Genomic DNA, 10,534 nt, shown 5'->3' with positions numbered 1-10,534 from the left:
CGCCGTAGCTGAGGTAGGAACTACCAATAGGCTTGGCTTTCAACTTCTAATGTACCAGATTTATGTATAATTATGAATTGTAATAATGGCAAAGAAATGTAAATTTATTCAGAAAACCTTTTAAGGTGTATTGGCAGATAATTGTGGAATAAAATGACTTGTGGTTATTTTTGGATGTTCATCTCTGAGACTATAATGTATGGTGTGTGTGTTTATTGTGGGGTCACAGTACAGAGTAGTTGAGTAATTATTAAGATTGGGTGTTATTAAGGGAAATGGAACTCGTGACAACCCGGATCCCCGACCCCGGATTTGGGGGTGTTACACACTTAGAGTCGAAATTCATCAAGTTCATTTAACTGAAGCATTCGCTTCTTCCCAGCTGCATCTAGATCAAGGTTCAACTTCTTCAACGCCCAATAAGCCTTATGCTCAAGCTCCGTAGGTAAATGACATCCCTTACCATAAACAAGTTGAAACGGGGACATTCCAAGTGGAGTCTTGTATGCTGTTCTATAAGCCCAAACAGCTTCATCAAGCTTTAAAGACCAATCCTTCCTTGACGGACAAACAACTTTCTCTAGAATGTACTTGATCTCTCTATTAGACACTTCCGCTTGACCATTCATTTGCGGATGATAGGCAGTAGCAACACGATGATTCACATTGTAGCGCTACATCATAGAAGTGAACTTACGGTTGCAGAAATGCGACCCCTCATCACTTATGATTACTCGTGGCGTTCCAAACCTTGTGAAAATATGCTTATGAAGAAAATTCAACACTACCTTTGCATGATTCGTCGGTAGAGCCTTGACTTCTACCCATTTTGAGACATAATCGACTGCCAGCAAGATGTACTGATTATTACAGGATGAGACAAATGGTCCCATGAAATTGATTCCCCAAACATCAAAGACCTCGACTTCAAGCATCACATTTAACGGCATCTCATCCTTCCTCGTAAGATTCCCCACTCTTTGGCAACGATCACACCTTAAAACAAACTGATGAGCATCCTTAAACAAAGTAGGCCAGAAAAAACTTGCTTGCAGAATACGAGCTGCTGTCTTTTCACCACCATAATGTCCACCATAAACTGTGGAATGGCAGTCTCGTAATATCCCCTCCGTCTCACAGAATGGGATATATCTCCTGATGATCTGGTCAGCTCCTTGTCTAAACAAATACGGTTCATCCCACATGTACCACTTCACCTCATGCATAAACTTCTTCTTTTGAGCTGTATTCATATTAGGAGGCATTATATTTCTAACAAGATAGTTCACAATATCTGCGAACCATGGCTCTTCCTCCTGAACTGCGAACAACTGCTCATCCGGAAAGATTCGTTGATCAATGTCTTATCATGTGAAGTAGAATCGGGATTCTCCAATCTAGAGAGATGGTCAGCTACTTGATTCTCAGTACCTTTTCGATCCTTAATCTCTAACTCAAATTCCTGTAGCAAGAGCACCCAATGAATAAGTCTAGGCTTCGAATCCTTTTTGGAAACCAAATAGCGAATGGCCGCATGATCAGTGAACACTGTCACCTTTGTCCCAAGCAGATAAGATCAAAATTTTTTAAAACCAAAGACTATAGCCAAGAGCTCCTTCTCAGTAGTGGTGTAGTTCATTTCAGCTCCATTTAGAGTCTTACTAGCATAGTAGACCACATGAAAAAGATTATTCTTACGCTGCCCAAGAACTGCTCCCACCGCATAATCACTCACATTACACATCATCTCAAAAGGCTCTGTCCAATCAGGTGCCGTAATAACTGGTGTAGTTATCAAACTCTTCTTGAGAGTCTCGAATGCCGCCAAGAATTCATCATCAAATTTGAAAGGCACATCCTTCTTGACCAAGTTGCACAACGGCTTAAATATCTTTGAGAAGTCCTTAATGAAACGCCGATAAAAACCCGCATGACCAAGAAAACTACCGATCCCTTTCACAGAAATAGGGAGTGGAAGATTTTCAATGACTCCCACCTTGGCTTTGTCCACCTCAAGACCCTTGCTAGAGACCTTATGCCCAAGAATAATGCCTTCACGCACCATAAAGTGACATTTTTCCCAATTGAGCACCAAATTAGTTTCTACACACCTTTTGAGCACCGCACGAAGATTATTCAAACATTCATCATACGAATGTCCAAAGACGGAGAAGTCGGCCATGAACACTTCGACATTATTTCCAATCATATCAGAGAATATAGCCATCATACATCTCTGAAAAGTGGTAGGAGCGCCACATAAGCCAAATGAAACTTTGCAAAAAGCGAATGTGCCAAATGGATAGGTGAAGGTAGTTTTTTCTTGATCCTCTGGTGCAATGCAAATCTGATTATACCCCGAATAGCCATCCAGAAGAAAATAATACTCATGACCGGCCAACCTGTCAAGCATCTGATCAATAAATGGAAGAGGGAAGTGATCCTTTCTCGTGGCCTTGTTCAACTTTCTATAATCCATGCATACCCTCCATCCTATGATTGTTCGAGTGGGGATGAGCTCGTTCTTCTCATTTGCTACCACAGTTATACCTCATTTCTTCGGTACACATTGCACGAGGCTCACCCAAGAACTGTTAGAAATAGGATATATGATTCCTGCATCCAGCCACTTCAGGATTTCTTTCTTCACCACTTCTTTCATGATAGGATTAAGTTATCGCTGTTGCTCAAAAGTTGGCTTACTACCTTCCTCTATTAGAATTTTATGCATGCAGTATGAAGGGCTAATCCCTTTGATATATGCTATAGTCCATCCAATAGCCGATTTGAATTCTCTCAAAATCCTCAAGAGCTTGTCCTCCTAACTACCTAAAAGGTCAGATGCAATAATAACAAGTAAAGTAGATGCATCACCTAAAAATGCATACCTCAAGTGTTCAGGCAATGGTTTAAGCTCCAAAGTAGGTGCTTCCTTAATAGATGGTTTGAGCTTTCCTTCAGCATTTTTGAGGTCAGAAGTACCAAGAGATTCAAATGGCATGTCTAGCTTTTGTCTCCAAGGAGAAGCATTTATATATTGTAGTTGCTCATTGCCATCCTCATCATCACTGTCAAACTCCCCTACTAAGGCTTTCTCTAATGCATCAGACATTAGCATATGATCAAGTTCTGAAGTTACCGCAGAATCAATCAAATCCTCCTTTAAGCACTCCTCGTCTTCTGTAGCGAATTTCATCACTTTGAATACATTGAATGTCACATCCTGATCCTGCACCCGCATAGTAAGTTCAACTTTCGGCACATCTATCAAGGTACGTCCTATAGCCAAGAAAGGTCTTCCCAAGATTATGGGGATCTTCTTATCTTCCTCGAAATCCAAAATGACAAAGTCTGCAGGGAAGAAGAGCTTATCCACCTTTACTAACACGTCCTCCACTATGCCTCGTGGATATGTAATAGAACGATCAGCCAATTATAGAGACATGTAGGTGGGCTTTGGATTAGGCAAATTTAACTTTTTGAAGATAGACAACGACATCAGATTGATGTTTGCTCCCAAATCGCACAGGCACTGGTCAAAAGACAACTTGTCAATGGTGCAAGGAATGGTGAAGCTACCTGGATCTTTAAGCTTTGGAGGTAATTTTTATTGCAGCACAACACTGCACTCTTCCGTCAGAGCAACGGTCTCAAGGTCATCTAGTTTCACCTTCCTTGAAAGAATACTCTTCATAAATTTCGCATAACTGGGCATTTGCTCAAGAGCCTCAGCAAAAGGTATGTTGATGTGAAGTTTCCTGAACACCTCCAGAAACTTACCAAACTGCTTATCCTGTTTTTGTTGTTGCAATCTCTTAGGGAAAGGTGGTGGAGGATAGAGTTGTTTCTCCCCTGTATTACCCTCAGGCAGAGTGTGTTCAACAGTAGTCTTCCTTGGTTCCGTCGCTTTCTCCTTTTGCTTCTCTTCTTCATTACCAACTTCAGCTTCTCCGTCTTTTACTTTTTCAGCATCAGCAACTTTTCCAGACCTTAAGGTAATAGCCTTGACTTTCTCTTTAGCTTCCTTCCTGCCTGACACTTCAGTATCACTGGGAAGTGTGCCAGGTTGATGATTGAGCACTGCATTGGCTATTTAATAGATTTGATTTTCCAAGGTCTTGATAGAAACAGCCTGACTTTTACACAACAGCTTGAGTTCCTCGAAATCAGCACTAGAAGGTGGAGCAGCACCTCCCTGTTGAGGATATGATTGCCTTTGAGCATAATGATGTGGTTGCTGGAACCCAGGTGGATTAAACTGTTTGCTTACGCCTTGCTGATATGGTTGCTGAATAGCATTCTGAGTGTTGCTCCAGCTGAAATTGGGATGATTTCTGTTGTTAGGATGATAAGTAGTTGGCACAGGCTGCTGCGGTCGCTGATAATTGTTCATATACTGAGCAGATTCATCAACAAGAGAACACTGATCCGTAGCATAAGAACCTGCACAAAGCTCACAGACCATAGCTATCTGATTGGCTTCATAGGTGGCTAAAGAATTGACCTTCATAGACAGCGCTTGGAGCTGCGCTGCAATAGCTGTAGCTGCATCAACTTCCAGAATACCTGCTACCTTCCCAGACATCATCCTTTGGGTTGGGTTTTGATGCTCATTTGCAGCCATAGTTTTAATAAGATTATAAGCCTTAGTATAGCTTTTGGTCCACAAAGCGCCTCCAGCTGCTGCATCAAGCATGGGCCGAGATTGGGCCCCCAAACTATTATAGAAACCAGTGATCACCATCCAGTCAGGCATACCATGATGTGAAAACTTTCTCAACATCTCCTTGTAGCACTCCCAAGCCTCGCACATAGATTATGTTGGTTGCTGCGCAAATTGAGTAAGAGCACTCCTCATAGCTGCAGTCTTTGCCATTGAGTAGAACTTTACCAGAAACTTTTGCGCAAGATCCTGCCAAGTAGTGATGGACCCAGCTGGTTCAGAATGTAAATATTCCTTAGCTTTATCCCTCAGAGAGAATGGGAAAAGCCTCAGCTTTATAGCCTCATCAGTCACACCATTATATTTGAAAGTACTACAGATCTCGACAAAATTCCTGATGTGTATGTTGGGGTCTTCAGTTGCAGCACCTCCGAAAGAAACAGAATTCTGCACCATCTGAATAGTGCCCGGCTTGATTTCAAAAGTGTTAGCCTGAATAGCCGGATGAAGGATGCTTGACTGAATGTCATCAATTTTAGGCCAAGAAAAGTCCATAAGAGCTCGATCTGCCGGAACTATACGATCACCCATGATTACTGGTTCTTTCTGCTCACTCTCTTTATCCGAATCTTCAAAATCTATCTTCTCCAGAATATCAAGAACTGAGTCTGTCTCCTCAGCCGTATCTAAAGTCCTCTTGCGAGTACGAGAACGTGTTTGCATAAATGCTCGCTAAAGTACCTGAAACACGACCGGAAACAATAAGTAACACGTCTTAATCAATGAGTCTTAATGACCACTGATGGTAAATGTATAAACTAAACAAATACGCCGAGTCCCCGGCAGCGGCGCCAAAAACTTGTTAGGGTGGAAAACACGCGCTAATATTCACGCAAGTATACGCGTTCGCAAGTAGTATAAGATATAAATCAGATTCGTTCCCACAGAGACTCAGACTAATTATGCTCAATTAACACTCACTCACCAATGTATGATTACTTCTCAATGTTAAGACAATAACACGTAGAATTGATTAACTAATTATTAACTAGAATTAACTACGAGAATTAAACACTTAACAGACACTTAAATTAATAATATTAAACACACATGAGATCATAACTTCATTACTACTTCCTTCAATAGCTATTGTTATTACCCTTAGCATGTAACGGTGATGAAATTAATCGAACAACACTAAACTGATAAAAGCCAACTTTCGTTGTACTAATACCATTCTACCAAACATCCACAATTAAGATAGAAGTTGAATAGTCATCAATTATGTTGAGACCCTATATGTCTACAGAATTTGACAACATAATGATTGAAGCACAAGTTATTCCTTATGATTACATAAGGAAAATAAAACGGTTAGAGTTACCCACTAATCATGCATACACATACATGAACCTATGCTAGCATGGCAAGTTCTAAATCTCAAGATCCACCGTCGCTTCACAAGAGATTAACACTCTATCTTATATGTTCGTGATGCACATAAGATGAATAAGAACAACCAATACTAGATATCATACAATCATCACACACGAAGGTATTAAACAACTAACTAAAGAATTCCATAGTAAATCTGTTACGACCCCATGATCACGATTAGTCCATGATTGAACTCATCGTCACCATGGGTTCATATGAAAACATGATAATAACGCACGAGAATATTTAATAAAACTACTTATATTAAACTAGAGTACGTCACAAGAGTAAATAGGTTCAAAGCAAAGAAAACTAGCATCCACTGTTACAATGAATAAAAGAATCATAAGAAAAAATGCTTCCTCTTTGTTGCGTGTGCTAAAACGGTCTTCTTCCTTATTTCCTTGCTCCTCGATTGATACTACGATTCAACACACGTAAAATGTCTCTGAAAACTACTTATATAGAAGCCCCATAAAACCCAGCCATTTAAGAAGTCAGAAGTCCAGCAGAACAAGAACTCTAAAAATCAGATTTTAAATTCGCACCCCTGAGCGGCCGCCCAGCAATCCTGAGTGGGCGCCCAGCTTCCTGAGCGGCCGCTCAGCCAGGCTGAGCGGGCGCCCAGTACCTTTCTGGAAAATTCATTATTTTTCTCCCGTTCTTTGCTGCATTCTGCTCCTAACTTCCCACTTGCAATGCCAAGCACATACTTAGGTCTATTCCTGATAAAATCTCCCCACAAATGCAAATAATACCCTGAAATGCACAAACACTAGAAAAATGCATCAAATACACAAAATACTTGATTTCAAGACATCAATTCAAGCCATTATAAGACGTTCTAAGTGGTATAAAATGCCACTTATCACGCTGCTATATAATGTTAACTTAAGATCACTTTTCATAACAAGACGTACCAGAGCTTAAGGAGAAGGCGCAAGAAGACCGTATAGCATAATTCAACCAAGGCGAAGAGGATCTAGTTTATTCTTATGATTCTTTATTTTAAGTTGTAATCTTGGATGCTAGTTTTCTTATTTGTAAGCATATACTCTTGTTACGTACTTGGTTAATTATTTATTCAGTATAAAGACTACGTTTGTTATACCATGCTTTCATCGGAACCCATGTTGATGATGAGTCCGATTATGGGCTAATCGTTATCGTGGGGTTCTGGCGGATTTACTTATGGATTTCTTTAGTTAAAATGTTTCAATAACTTAATTTGTGGTGATTATATGATATCCTAATATTGGTTGTGCTTATTCGTCTTATGAGCGTCGCGAACTTATAAGATAGCGTATTAATCTCTAATGACGCGAAAGTGAATTTAGGGGTTTAGAACTTGCCATGCTAGCATAGGTTCATGTATTTGATATGCATGATTCGTATGTAATTTTAACCATCTTACTTTTCCTATCTAATCATGATACATAACTTGTACATTAAACCGTTATGTTATCAAATTCTATAGCTATATAGGGTCTCAATATAATTGGTGTCTATTCAACTTCTATCTCTTTAGTGGATGTCTGGTGGTAGGGTATTCGTACAATGAAAGTTGGCGTTTACTAGTTTCGTGTTATCTGATTAGTGTCATCATCATTGCATGCTAAGGTTGAGAACAAAAAGGCTTGAATGAAGTAGTAATGAAGTTAGAATCTCATATTTGTGTCATATAGTAATCAATTCCTTTCAATCTCTTAGTTAATGTTCTTTAGTATAATCTATAGTTAATCTTAGTTATAAACAATCTCAATTTGTTAGTATAATCTATAGTTAATCTTAGTTATAAACAATCTCAATTTTTTAATCGTCTTAATATTGAATAATAACCATACCATTATTGCATAAGTGCATTGATAGAAATTAACCTAAACCAGTCTATGTGGGAACGAACTAGAATTAATTCTATATTACTTGTGATTGCGTAAACTTGCGTGAATATTAGCGTATGTTTTCGTCCTAACAAGTTTTTGGCGCCGCTACCGGAGACTCGGTGTTAATTTTTAGTTTATGTTTTTGTCATCAGTGATCATTAAAGTTCATTGACTCGGACATTATTACTTACTTATTTCCTTGTCGTGTTTCAGGTACTCTACCGAGCGTGTATGCATACACATTCTCGGTCTCATAAGAGAACACTGGATCAAGCTGAGGAAGAAGTTGTAGTAGCTAAGGAAGTTTTTGAGGAAGTTCTTGTCGAGGAGAAAGTTGAAAAAGAAGCTCTTATTGCAATGGGAGAACCAGAAGCGAATACGAAGGCTTTGATGGATTACTCTTAACCAAAGATTAATGATATTCAGTCTAGCATTGTCCGGCCAGCCATCTCGGCTAATACCTTTGAGATCAAGTCGAGCATGATTCAGATGATACAGAACTCAATTCAGTTTGGGGGTTCTCCGCAGAAGACCCCAACATGCACATCAGAGATTTCATCGAGATCTGCGATACTTTCAAGTTCAATGGAGTTTCTGAAGATGTTATTAAGTTGAGGCTTTTCCCATTCTCTTTGCGGGAAAAAGCTAAGTGCTGGTTATATTCCCTACCACCAAGGTCTATCACCAAATGAGAGGATCTTGCTATAAAGTTCCTAACTAAATTCTTTCCTATGGCGAAAACTGCTGCAATCAGAAATGCACTTACTCAATTTACTCAACAATCTGGAGAAACTTTATGTGAGGCTTGGAATTGCTACAAAGAAATGCTTAGAAAGTGTCCTCACCATGGGATGCCTGACTGGATGATTATTAACTGCTTGTATAATGGATTGGGTGCTAATTTTAGACCCATGCTTGATGCAGCATCAGGAGGAGCCTTATGGGCTAAAAGCTATGATGAAGCTTATGAATTGATTGAGTTGATGGCTGCCAATGAATACCAGAACCCAACTCAGAGGCTACCTTAAGGAAAGGTAGCAGGCATTCTGGAGGTAGATGCAGCTACTGCTATAGCTGCTCAGCTTAAGGCTTTGACGATGAAGGTGGATTCTTTAACTAATTGTGGAGTTAATTAGATCACTAGTGTCTGTGAGCTTTGTGTTGGTGCCCATGAGACAGAGCAGTGTGTTATTTCTAGTGAATCAGCTTAATTTTTGAGCAACTTTCAGAGGTCGCAACAGCCTGTTCCAGCCACCTATCATCCCAACAATCACAATCATCCTAACTTCAGCTGGAGCAATACTCAAAATGCGGTTCAGAAGCCTTATCAGCAGTATGCAGCAAAGAAATACAACCTCCTGGTTTTCAGCAACCACAATATGTACCAAGACAACAACTCCAGCTGCAATAGTCTAATGAAAAATCTGAATTGGAGGAGTTGAGGCTCATGTGCAAGAGCCAAGCGGTGTCTATCAAGACCTTGGAGAATTAAATTGGGCGGATTTCCAATGCCTTGCTTAATCGTCAACCTGGTACACTCTCTAGTGATACTGAAGTTCCAGGAAAGAGGGAAGCTAAGGAGCAGGTTAAGGCAATTACATTAAGGTCTGGGAAGGTTGCAAATCCCGAAAAATCTCAAGTTTCGGGAGATGAAGCTATGAATGAGGAAGAAGTGCAGAAGGAAGCAGAAGTGGAACCAAGGAAGACTACTGTGGAACACACTCCTCATGAGGATAATACAGGGGAGAAACAGATCTATCCTCCACCTCTTTTTCCTAAGAGGCTGCAGAAGAAAAAGCTGGATAAGCAGTTTGAGAAGTTTCTGGAGGTGTTCAAGAAACTTCATATCAATATACCTTTCGTTGAAGCTCTTGAACAGATGCCTAGTTATGCGAAGTTTATAAAAGTTATTCTCTCTCGGAAAGTGAAGCTTGATGACTTAGAGATAGTTGCACTTACGGAGGAATGTAGTGTTGTGCTACAACAAAATTTGCCTCCGAAGCTTAAAGATCCTAGAAGCTTCACTATTCCTTGTACCATTGGAAAAGTGTCATTTGACAAATGCTTATGTGACTTGGGAGCTAGAATCAATCTGATGCCCTTGTCAATCTTCAATAAATTGGACTTACCTGATCCAAAGCCTACTTATATGACCTTGCAGTTGGCCGATCGTTCTATTACATATCCACGAGGCATTGTGGATGATGTCTTGGTCAAGGTGGATAAACTCATCTTTCATGCTGATTTTGTAATTCTTGATTTCGAGGAGGATAAGAAGATTCCCATAATCTTGGGAAGACCATTCTTGGCTACTGGCTGAACCTTGATTGATGTGCAGAAGGGTGAACTTACTATGCGTGTGTTGGATCAGGATGTGACGTTCAATGTTTTTAATACCATAAAATTCCTGACTGAAAATGAAGAGTGCGCTTAAAAGTGGAGTTGATCGATTCTGTGTTTACTTCAGAAGTTGATCAAATGCTAAGGTCTGATGCCTTAGAGAAGGCCTTGTTGGGGAATTCAGATAGTGAAGATGATGAAGGTGATGAAC

At 39.9% G+C, this 10,534-nt stretch overlaps 1 non-coding gene across 1 annotated transcript; it reads right to left on the bottom strand.

The window, feature by feature from the left end:
* Nucleotides 1-8,729: 8,729 nt before the first annotated feature.
* LOC141681100 (small nucleolar RNA R71) lies at nucleotides 8,730-8,836 on the bottom strand. Its single transcript, XR_012558542.1, has one exon. It is a non-coding gene; the product is annotated as a small nucleolar RNA R71 (small nucleolar RNA).
* Between the last annotated feature and the right edge of the window lie 1,698 nt (nucleotides 8,837-10,534).

The sequence above is a fragment of the Apium graveolens genome, chromosome 8 (genome assembly GCF_009905375.1).
Source record: "Apium graveolens cultivar Ventura chromosome 8, ASM990537v1, whole genome shotgun sequence".
Classification (NCBI taxonomy): Eukaryota; Viridiplantae; Streptophyta; class Magnoliopsida; order Apiales; family Apiaceae; genus Apium; species Apium graveolens.
This window is presented reverse-complemented; position numbering and strand designations above follow the sequence as displayed.